Genomic DNA, 10,556 nt, shown 5'->3' with positions numbered 1-10,556 from the left:
GGATTTGGTGGCATGCCGCGGGAGGTCCGCTGGCTCCGCGGGTTTGGCATACCCGCCGCCGAATCTGCGGGACCGGCGGACTTCCCACAGGCAAGTCACTGAAGGCTGCCTGACTGCTGCCCTCGCAGGGACTGGCAGGGCACCCCCCGCGGCTTGCCGCCCCAGGCACGTGCTTGGAGCACTGGTGCCTGGAGCCGCCGCTGGATAAAGTTTACAGTCTAAACAGCATGGGACGAGAAAGAGGCATAGCCCAACATCACTCCCCTAATACAGCTGAGACTAGCACTCACGTCCTTTGATTTCCAGGGTAGTGCCCTACCCTCTACACCACAGTGTGTTCTAGCAACAGCCTCTCTTCAACCGCTCACCTCCACCTCTCTCTGGCAGCTCCAGGAGACAAGCCTCTACTACTGAGTTTAGTGAACAACTTCATTTCTCCCCAGAGAGTTAGACCATCATCGCTTTGATGCTTTCACGCTTGAGTCTCCCACACAGAAGCACCAGCTTAGTGTTTAATTTTGTTTCATTAGAAGATAATTATTTTTTAATTATATTTCATTATTTCTCTTAATATTTTCAAGCTTGACACTGATGGAGGCTTAGCAAAATTCAATCCCTTTTTTCATTAGATAGCGTAGGTTTGCATTCACTTCACATCTGCATTAGAGGCCATCACTGCTTCATGCGCAGTGATAATGTCCTAGAGAGGTGCTCTCATAAATATCCACCTCATGTCTACAGACAATGGGGCCCTCATGCTGAAATCATGTGTATAGCAAGCCCCCTACAGAGTCAATGGATGCTCACCGTGGGTTAAACACTACCTTCCTTCCTCTGGCACATCTCCCAGCGTTGCCTTGGTAAGGACTGAGAAAAGGTGGCAGGATTCAGTCCTTCGAGCATTGCTTCAGTTTGCACAATGTAAGGCACTATAATTAATTTGAGATTTTCTGCTTCACATTCTACAGGCAGAAGAAGGAACTTCCCTATACATCTACCTCTACCTCGATATAACGCTGTCCTCAGGAGTCAAAAAATCTTACCGCGGTATAGGTGAAACCACGTTATATTGAACTTGCTTTGATCCACCAGAGTGCGCAGCCCCCTCTCCCTCCAGCACTGCTTTACCGCGTTATATCCAAATTCGTCTTATATCGGATCGCGTTATATCGAGGTAGCGGTGTACCATTGTGTAGACTGTCTATGGGCCTTGCAGAATTCCAATCCCTGGTTCAGTGTCCCAACTCCCAAAGGTATTCCCACGGTATTCTTGCCATCAAGTTAAAGAAGTATGGGCTGGATGAATGGACTATAAGGTGGATAGAAAGCTGGCCAGATCGTCAGGCTCAACGGGTAGTGATCAATGGCTCCATGTCTAGCTGGCAGCCGGTATCAAGCGGAGTGCCCCAAGGGTCAGTCCTGGGCCGGTTTTGTTCAATATCTTCATTAATGATCTGGAGGATGGCGTGGACTGCACTCTCAGCAAGTTTGCAGATGACACTAAACTAGGAGGAGTGGTAGATACCCTGGAGGGTAGGTATAGGATACAGAGGGACCTAGACAAATTAGAAGATTGGGCCAAAAGAAATCTGATAAGGTTCCACAAGGACAAGTGCAGAGTCCTGCACTTAGGATGGAAGAATCCCATGCACTGCTACAGGTTAGGGACTGAATGGCTAGGCAGCAGTGCTGCAGAAAAGGACCTAGGGGTTATAGTGGACGAGAAGCTGGATATGAGTCGACAATGTGCCCTTGTTGCCAAGATGGCTAACGGCATTTGGGGCTGTAGAAGTAGGGGCATTGCGAGCAGATGGAGGGATGTGAACATTCCCCTCTATTCGACATTGGTGAGGCCTCATCTGGAGTACTGTATCCAGTTTTGGGCCCCACACTGCAAGAAGAATGTGGAAAAATTGGAAAGAGTCCAACAGAGGGCAACAAAAATTATTAGGAGTCCGGAGCACATGACTTATGAGGAGAGGTGGAAGGAACTGGGAGTGTTTAGTCTGCAGAAGAGAAGAATGAAGGGGGAATTGATAGCTGCTTTCAACTTCCTGAAAGGGGGTTCCAAAGAGGATGGATCTAGACTGTTCTCAGTGGTAGCAGATGACAGAACAAGGAGTAATGGTCTCAAGTTGCAATGGGGGAGGTTTAGGTTGGATATTAGGAAAAACTTTTTCACTAGGAGGGTGGTAAAGCACTGGAATGGGTCACTTAGGGAGGTGGTGGAATCTCCTTCCTTAGAGGTTTTTAAGGTCAGGCTTGAGAAAGCCCTGCCTGGGATGATTTAGTTGGGAATTGGTCCTGCTTTGAGCAGGGGGTTGGACTAGATGACTTCCTAAGGGCCCTTCCAACCCTGATATTCTATGAAAGGGCCGAGGGAAGGGATGGAGCCAGGTTCCCACTTCCCCACCCCTTGTTGGGAGAGGCGTATGGTGTACCTTGTTAGCAGGCATTCCCTTCACCTGTTTCTAGTCACACAGACGGAAAGCAGAAGACCAGAAATCTGAGGTGCAGGCAATGCAATATTCATTGGGGTTAGTTTCCAGCAAGCATGTATACCATAACTCTGATGCTGCTGAGCCTTGTTTCTCAGTGTCCCATCCCCCGCTCCTTAGCAGGCATATTATACCCGAAATGCATGACCTCTGTCCCACCCCTTACAATTTATGTTCCATTTTGTGGGGGTCATGAGTCTGGGGTCTTTTGTATCCTATGGGGTGAGCAGTGAGGTTGTGCAAGGGTCAGGGACAGGCATTTCTTTGGCCTTTTAGTTTTTATACCTTCCCCACAATCCCCCTTGCCCTTCCTGACTGGTTGCTTGATCTTGTCCTGAGATAGGAGTTGAGGCAGTCTTCAAGAGTGTCTCATATATTATACTCCCATCATGCCCAGTAACACTTTAACTTCTCTTATCTGTTCCCATTATTCTAACAAACCCATCTGGCTAGGCAGAAGCAACACACACAGGGTCTTTGTCCTTTGTTCACACATATTAGTAAGAATGTAAGTGTATCAAAAATCAAACTGTCAAGCAAGACACAAAATTCTATCTCAGGCGAAAATACAGGCCTGAATCCTACATTGTCACTAGCACTCCTAACATACCTCATGAAGAGATGTACCAGTGCACACCCAACCCTGTGCTCCAGAGAGCTCTGGGCATTTCCACAATGCACACTGGTGTTCCTTACGTCTTTGCTGCTCCACATCACCACGGGCTATGTGCAGTTTGCAAATGCTGGTGCTCTCATTTTTCACTACAATAGTCACTCAGCATCAAAAGGCTGAAATGGAAAAGACTTTGCCAAACAAAATGTCTCCAGAGGCCACAAAGACAAAAAGCAGCTTGTGAGTTCGGACAGGGGATAAGCATGAGGATTCCACCCTGATTCAAAAATGGCTGCTTTTCAATTTTGAGTAGAGTAATTCTGTAACGTAAATGATCTAAAGCACTTTACTCTCCTTTGGGAGGATAGGAAATATTGTGACATAATATATTATAAGTACTGGGCCAAATTCTAAAGTTTCTATGAGTGTGAGGTATGTGTGAGAGAGGTCTGAGTAAGGACTAGATCTTGCCCCTGAATGTATCTCATTTACCCTTGCATTTCCATATCTAGTGCAACCTCATGTGCTGTACATTTCAGCAGCTGATTGTGAGATACAAATTCATCCAAGTCAGTGTTTCATGTTAAAAGGCACACAGGGATATAGATCCCAGGCAGACGGGACTTTGGTCTTACTAAGGAGTGTATTCGGTCACTGGGGCAGTATGCTAAGAACTCTCTATGAGAAATTCTTCAGCGCTGTTTGTATAATAGCTATGACTGGAGCTGGCTCCCGTCTCTACACTTGCAACAGAAGGTAAACGGGAATGATATGCACACTGGGAACCGGAGCTTGTTTTAAAAGCTGTTGATTTCTATGTTGAGAACACCGGCTTGTGAACTCATCTGTGCTTATTAGCACAGGGACGGCCAACGAGTTGAATCATTCTTGGAGCAAAGGAAAACAAAGAACAGCAATGCACTTCCCTCCCACTGCCAAAATTCCTCTCCCATTTCCCCTCCCCTGCACATACACACACCCACACTGAAAAACAAGCTTCAGTGCCCAAAATAACATCACTGCAGCATTGAGGGATTTTTTTTTTTTTTACTGCATGTTATTCTGCAGCACTGTTTCCTCATTAACAGTTGAGCCAGGAGACAACCAACATAAAATCAGAGGAATATTAAATTCATAGTGTGCTGTTGCCTTGTAGAACTCTAAATGGCTTTGACTAGTTTGATAATGGTTAAACAATAAGGACCATCAAATTTAATTTATAATTATACACCAGAACAGTTGAATCAAGAGGAGAATGCTATACTTTGTATTGTGACAGTAGCTTTCAAGTAAAAACTCATTTTGATCTCTTGGAGGACTTTGGTCCAAATTCAGGGTTTATTGCACCTTAGAATTTAATCAAGCAGCCCAGAGTCAAGAGAAGTATCTCCGTATCTTCAGGTTATTCTGTAACTGCTGTGGGATCCTTATAATCTCGCACAACATTGATTGATTTCAGAGGAAACCACAAAGATACCAGGCAGAAGTAAGGCCTTTAAAACTGAAATAAACAGGGGGGCTTGCACTAGGTCATACTGACCACACTCATATAAGCAAACTAACAGCATCACAATTGGCACTGACTGGCAGTCTGATAAACAACCTCCATAGGAAGCCTTAGGGCTGAATGGACAGGGAAGAGATGATATCCTTCAGAAAAGCATTTACCAGGTGCTTAACTTTAAGCATGTGCTTAAATGACAATGGGACTGAAGCGTGTGCTTAACTACTTTCTCAAATACAGATGGGTAACTGAATCAGGGCCCGCTAAAGGTGATCCCTCCCAGTCAATTATATTGGTTAGGAGCATATCCACAAGCTTGAACTCCTTCTGCCTGCCATGTACAGGTACCTGCTTTGTGGCTAAATTTGATTCTGATTTCCAGGGCTGTCAAACTAGTACTTTTGCCAGAATATAACTCACTTTTACAGCACATCTGGAACTGATTTCACCATAGTGTGTTTCCTTTTAAAACAACTGGCAGGAACTTTCTCTCACATTGACTTTCATATAGAAAAACCTTTGACGTCAATGGAGAGTTTCTAGCCATGCTCGAGGGCAGGATCAAGTTAAATTCAAAATGTGACTTCTCTAATAGAGCCAATCAAAGTCTTGTATTGAGATAAATAGGAAGAAATAGTAAAAAAAAAAAATCAGTAAGGCTTTCAAAATTGCCATAGATAATTCTGCATCTGTAATGCACCGCAAGTGCTTTTTCATATTAATTGGGACATAATTCCTCACAATCCAGGTATGAGATATTCCCACGCTGAAGAAACAACTAGTCAAAAAGTAGTTTTCCTGCCTGGAATCTACTTGTTTCTATGCAAAAGAAAATATCTGTGCTGTATAACCTTTCCCTTTGAAGGTTATGTGCATTTGATCCTGATGGAGAAGCTGTACTAACACGATGTGAGGTGAGTGGCGTGCTAATACATAACACACTGGAACCTTGTTTCCATTATATTCAGTGACTTGGTCACACTTACGTAAAGAAACCCCGCGAAGCTGAGAATCTGGATGGGTTTTTGTGTAATTATTCTGCTGTACAGTACAATAAAAAAAGGTTCTTTTTTAAAAAAAACCCACCATCTGAATAAATGCTGATTTAAAATATGGCCTTTAATCATCTTTCAGGACATTAGGGTCCTGATGAAAAACCCTCTGACATCAGTGGGAGTCTATTCATTGACATCAGTGGGCGTTGAGTCAGTCCCTAATGGCTTGATCCTGCATCTCCTGCATTCAGTGGTAAAGTTCCCTTCAGCAGTGAAGATCCATAGCCTCTGTGCACATGTATTCTCCTGTAACATGCAGGACTGGGTCCCAAGTGCCTACTTGCCATCCATCAGGGCACTGATTCAGCAAAGCTCTTTATGCACATGATTTAAGCATATGTATCAGTGTTTTGCTGAATCCAGGCCTAGCAGTGGCCAATTTTTTAAATGAAATAGAACACTCCCCCCCTTCCCCCCCCGCCATACATATTTATCTCTTTGCAATTGGGTGTCATTCAGATATTGACCCGGGAAGGTTATTTTCCCCATCTGGCTGCATATTTATCTCCTTACTCAACTCTTTAAGCAGCATGGTTGTTTATTTGACAATTACAGCTGTCTTCTGTTATGTTCTTGTTGCACTGTTTCGGCTACTCTGTCCACCGTGCATAATCCTCCCTATACCCACAAGATTCATTACAAGACAATGCATGTTTTCATCTGCTTCAGATTAAGCTTTTATGCAATGCCAGCCTTTGTTACACTAAAACCCTGTTATGAAGGGTTGTTAGGTAAATGTTACTCAGGATCAAATTCAGCCAGCAGAATAATGAGGCTAAGAAAGGCCCTAAAGAAGAAAAGCACAGAGGGTGGGTGGCTCTTCAGAATTTTCTTCATGATGTACCCACTGTGCATTGTAGAATTGGGCTTCATGTCAGTTTCAAATAGGCCAGCATAGAGGGGACTCAGTGGATAGGAAAGTGGCCGCTGTGTTCAAAATTAGGCATTCCCAGTGGCCAAAGCTGACTGTTTAGACATTACACTAGGGGTAGGGCGACCAGATAGCAAGTGTGAAAAATCAGGATGGGGGGGGAGGGCATAACTGGCACCTATATAAAAAAGGCCCCAAATATCGGGACTGCCCCTATAAAATTGGGATATCTGGTCACCCTAACTAGGGATCATCATGAGAGCTGAGCAAAGAATTGATTTTTCAGTTCAGTGGCCAAAACCAAAACCCGGGGGGGCAGGGGAAAACATTTTTGATCAAAAAACATTTGAAACAAAAAGGAAAAAATGATTTTTTTTCAGGGGGGTTGTTTTCTCTGTGAACATTTTCCACCCTTTGGGGGGCTTTAATAAATACAACTAAATTTCAAAACCAAATGTTGTTTTGAAATGGTGACCATGATCCATTTGACTTTTTCCCCAAATAAATAAATAAATAGATAAAATAAATGCAATCCATTACATTTCCAGCTAAATTCTTTGCTGAATACACAAATAGTTTCAGCGCCCTGAAAAATGCATTTGCCAATTAATTTACTGTTCGTCAAACAAAATTTGCCCAGCTTTAGTCCTCATTGTGATCCATAATTCATCAGAGAGGCTGGAGAAATGGCTGTGAAAGGGGCAATCCAACACCCTGCCTGTAAGCCAGGAGTTGGATTTCTTTCCCTCAAATCTGCATGAACCCTGTTTACTTCAGCTTCATGCGTGTGTTTCTGTGAGAATGTAACCTTGGTGAAAATCCCACATGTGCAGTGAATTTCCTGTGTGACTTGGGGGGATACAATGCTCTTTCTTAGCATTAAAGCAGACGCAGGCTAACATTTGTATTTGCAAGAACTGGTTTATGACTAAGGCTCCTAGATGCTTTTAATGTTCAGCTGTATTTTACTTACTGCTTTATTTTGTTCTTTACCAAAACCAAAATTGCTAAATAGACAAGAACTAACATTTCAAAAACGTCAGCGCTTTCCGTGAGCCTTATTGCTACCTGAAAACATCAGCATCGAACGCATCCTGCATCAAAACAATAATTAAAAAATAAAAATTGAAGAAAACAAAAATCTTACTTTGACATTTCCATGAAAATTGAATGTTCCCCTTATACAAACACAGATGACTGGTTTCATTACTGAATGCCAGGGGGGTCATGCATCTATAAAATACCAAAAGATTCTGCATGTCAATCAGTCTCGGTGCCAGTATTTCTCCAACAGGAACTTCTTTTTGTAGAGGGAAAAATGTTTTATTGGGGCTGGATGTAATGTTAAGTGAGCAATGAGCAGGCAGGCGAGTTGGAAAGGAGGTGCAACTCTTATTAACTGCATGAGCAACCAGCTCCAACCAAGACTGCTCAGGATTCAGAAAAACATCTGGGTCCAGATTCCCAAAAGAATTTGGCTTCCATTTAGACACCTAAAAAAGGGGGTTCAGAGTTTCAAAAGTCCTCAGCTTCTGTTGCTTTCATAAGCACATTAGCATAGCTGCTCATGATAACAGGACACTGTACCAGGACACAGGTGTCTTCAGAAGTGTTGCCAATGTTCACTATTTTATCTTGACCCCTGATGCTTTCTTAGAAGCCCCTGTTCCTGGAGTCCTGTGATTACATGAGAATCTCAGTTTTCATTTCTATAACAAGTTTCTAGCCCTCATGATTGTGGAGAAAATTTTAGAAACGTGAACCCTAAAGGTTCAGAAATCAGAAGACAAATAAAAAACACATTTAAAAAAATTCTCATGATTTAAGTCCATGTAGTGCTTTGGGGGGGGGGGGGGCTTAACTCATTATTTTTGATCCCTGGGGTTGGCACTACAGCCTCAGTTCTATCCCCAGCTCTGCCCCTGACTTGCTGTGTGATCTTAGATAAGTCACCGCTCTATGAACTCTTTCTCTATCTGTAAAATCCAGTTAATTATACTTGCCTTCCTTTGTAGAGAATTTTGAGATGAATGGAATGAAAAATGTTCTCTAAAGTCTTATCCTTTTTATGTTATTTTTACTTCTCCCTTTATCTTTTCAAAATTTAACTTTGAAATAATATAACCTATAATAAGGTTAAATGACTTTCCTAAGTCACTACATTAGTTAATTATAGTCTATTATAGCCTTGTATGCATGGGGCAGGTTTTCTCAAAACACAGGGGCTAACATGACTCATTACAGCTTGATGATGTTGCAGTTTCCAAGTCCTCTTGAGCCTGACAATTCTGGTGAGGCTAGTATCTGCAATGACTCTGCTGATACAGACTCTCTCTGTTCCTTAAGGAATTGAGTTTTCACATTTTTCTCCTGTGTCAAGGTATTTGAGATTTTTCCAGGATTTTCAAATGAATCTCAGTAATTTACCTTAAGCCTCTGACTGTCCATTTCCAGACACCCCTTGCTTTGGTGCAAGGGGTGTGTGTGTTTATTTCCCTGCTAAAGTGTTAGAAACGGGGCGATCGGCCATCTTGCCTAGTGGTTAAAGCAAGAGTTCAGCCTACTGGTTAGAGCAGAGTCCAGGAATGAGCCGCAGCGGGTCAGTGTTGGAGGGTCAACCAGAGTTGGAGCTGAGGATCAGTACTGGAGAGACAGGAGCTGATAGGGAACTGGGGCTGGAGCAGGGACTGGAATAAGGGCAAGTAGAGCTGCAGGCTTGGTACACACTGAGTAGTCAGAAAGGTGCTGCTGCTGCTGGACTTAAAAGCCAGCCAGCTGCCCTCCCTGACCAATCAGGTGGTCCAGTGAATGAAGCCTGCTGCAGGCCAGCTCACTGTGCTTGTTGGGTTGACAGGAGACTGACTCTGCTGCAGGCTCTGATCCCTGACATAAAAATGACATCTCTTTGGGGCTGTGAAGAACTCTCAGGATATTTTTCAGAAGCACAGGATAAACATTCTGAGCAAATACAGTTGGTATAAATTTGGTTGCCAAGTAGTGCTGTAATTGATCAGAAGTAATAATCAATGAAGAGTAAATAGGTTCCTCTGTCAAATTCAGAGCGTGGAACTGAAACTGAAGTGGTTCCGTTGTTTCTACCTAATGTGGAGCTCCCCACCAGGAGCCCAGGCGGCTGCTGTGCTCCCGGTGGGGAGTGAAGAGCCAAGAGCATGGGGTGGGTAGCTGGGCTCCTGGCGGGACGCAGGGAACCAAGCATCTGGGCGGGCAGCCATGCTCTGTGTGGGGAGCAGGTAGCCAAGAGCCTGGGAGGGGACAGCCATGCTCCTGGCAGGGAGTTTAATGGAGCTGAGAGCCTGGGCTCTCAGCCCCCCACACTGCCCCTTTGAAGTTGGTTGAAGCAGTCCTGGTGAAGACATGCACCACCGACAAAAGGAGAGCAGTCTGGACATGAACCACCACAGTAATTACCGCGGTGGCTGTAAGTCAAGCTAACATGAGTAGATTAAAGTTTGTAGTGTAGACATGCCCTGAGTTTCACAGTGCCTAATACTAATGAGGGCATTATAAATGCCTGAAACAGACAGATATGATAGAGTTTCACCACTACATTTTTGGCCTTGTTCAAACCTGACATTGCAAATGAAACCCAAGGTGTGTAAAATAACAAACTAATGCCTAAAACTGGGCATAAAGTTATTTTTATTTCAGTGAAACTTTCAACTTTTCAGCAACTGTAAACTAAATATTTTTGGACAGAAACTTGTTTTTGTTTGGTTTTGTTGTCGAGTGAAATCTTAATTTTTTTTGAGGAAAGCATGAAAAAAATTGTTTTTCTGAAAAGCCAATTTTCCGTTAAAAGCTATGGAAATATTCTGTCCAGCTTTATTAAAATTATAAAGAAAAATTGAGAGGGTCCATATGTCCTACCACTGCCAAGTTCCACAAAGGTCTAAAGTTACAGCAACTCATGAAAGGGTAGTGAGTAGGTCGCAATATCAGGGTTCAATTGATGAGGATTCTGAGGAGGTGTCTACTCACTTCTGGATATTTGTCC

Source organism: Malaclemys terrapin, chromosome 1 (assembly GCF_027887155.1).
Source record: "Malaclemys terrapin pileata isolate rMalTer1 chromosome 1, rMalTer1.hap1, whole genome shotgun sequence".
NCBI lineage: Eukaryota > Metazoa > Chordata > Testudines > Emydidae > Malaclemys > Malaclemys terrapin.
This window is presented reverse-complemented; position numbering follows the sequence as displayed.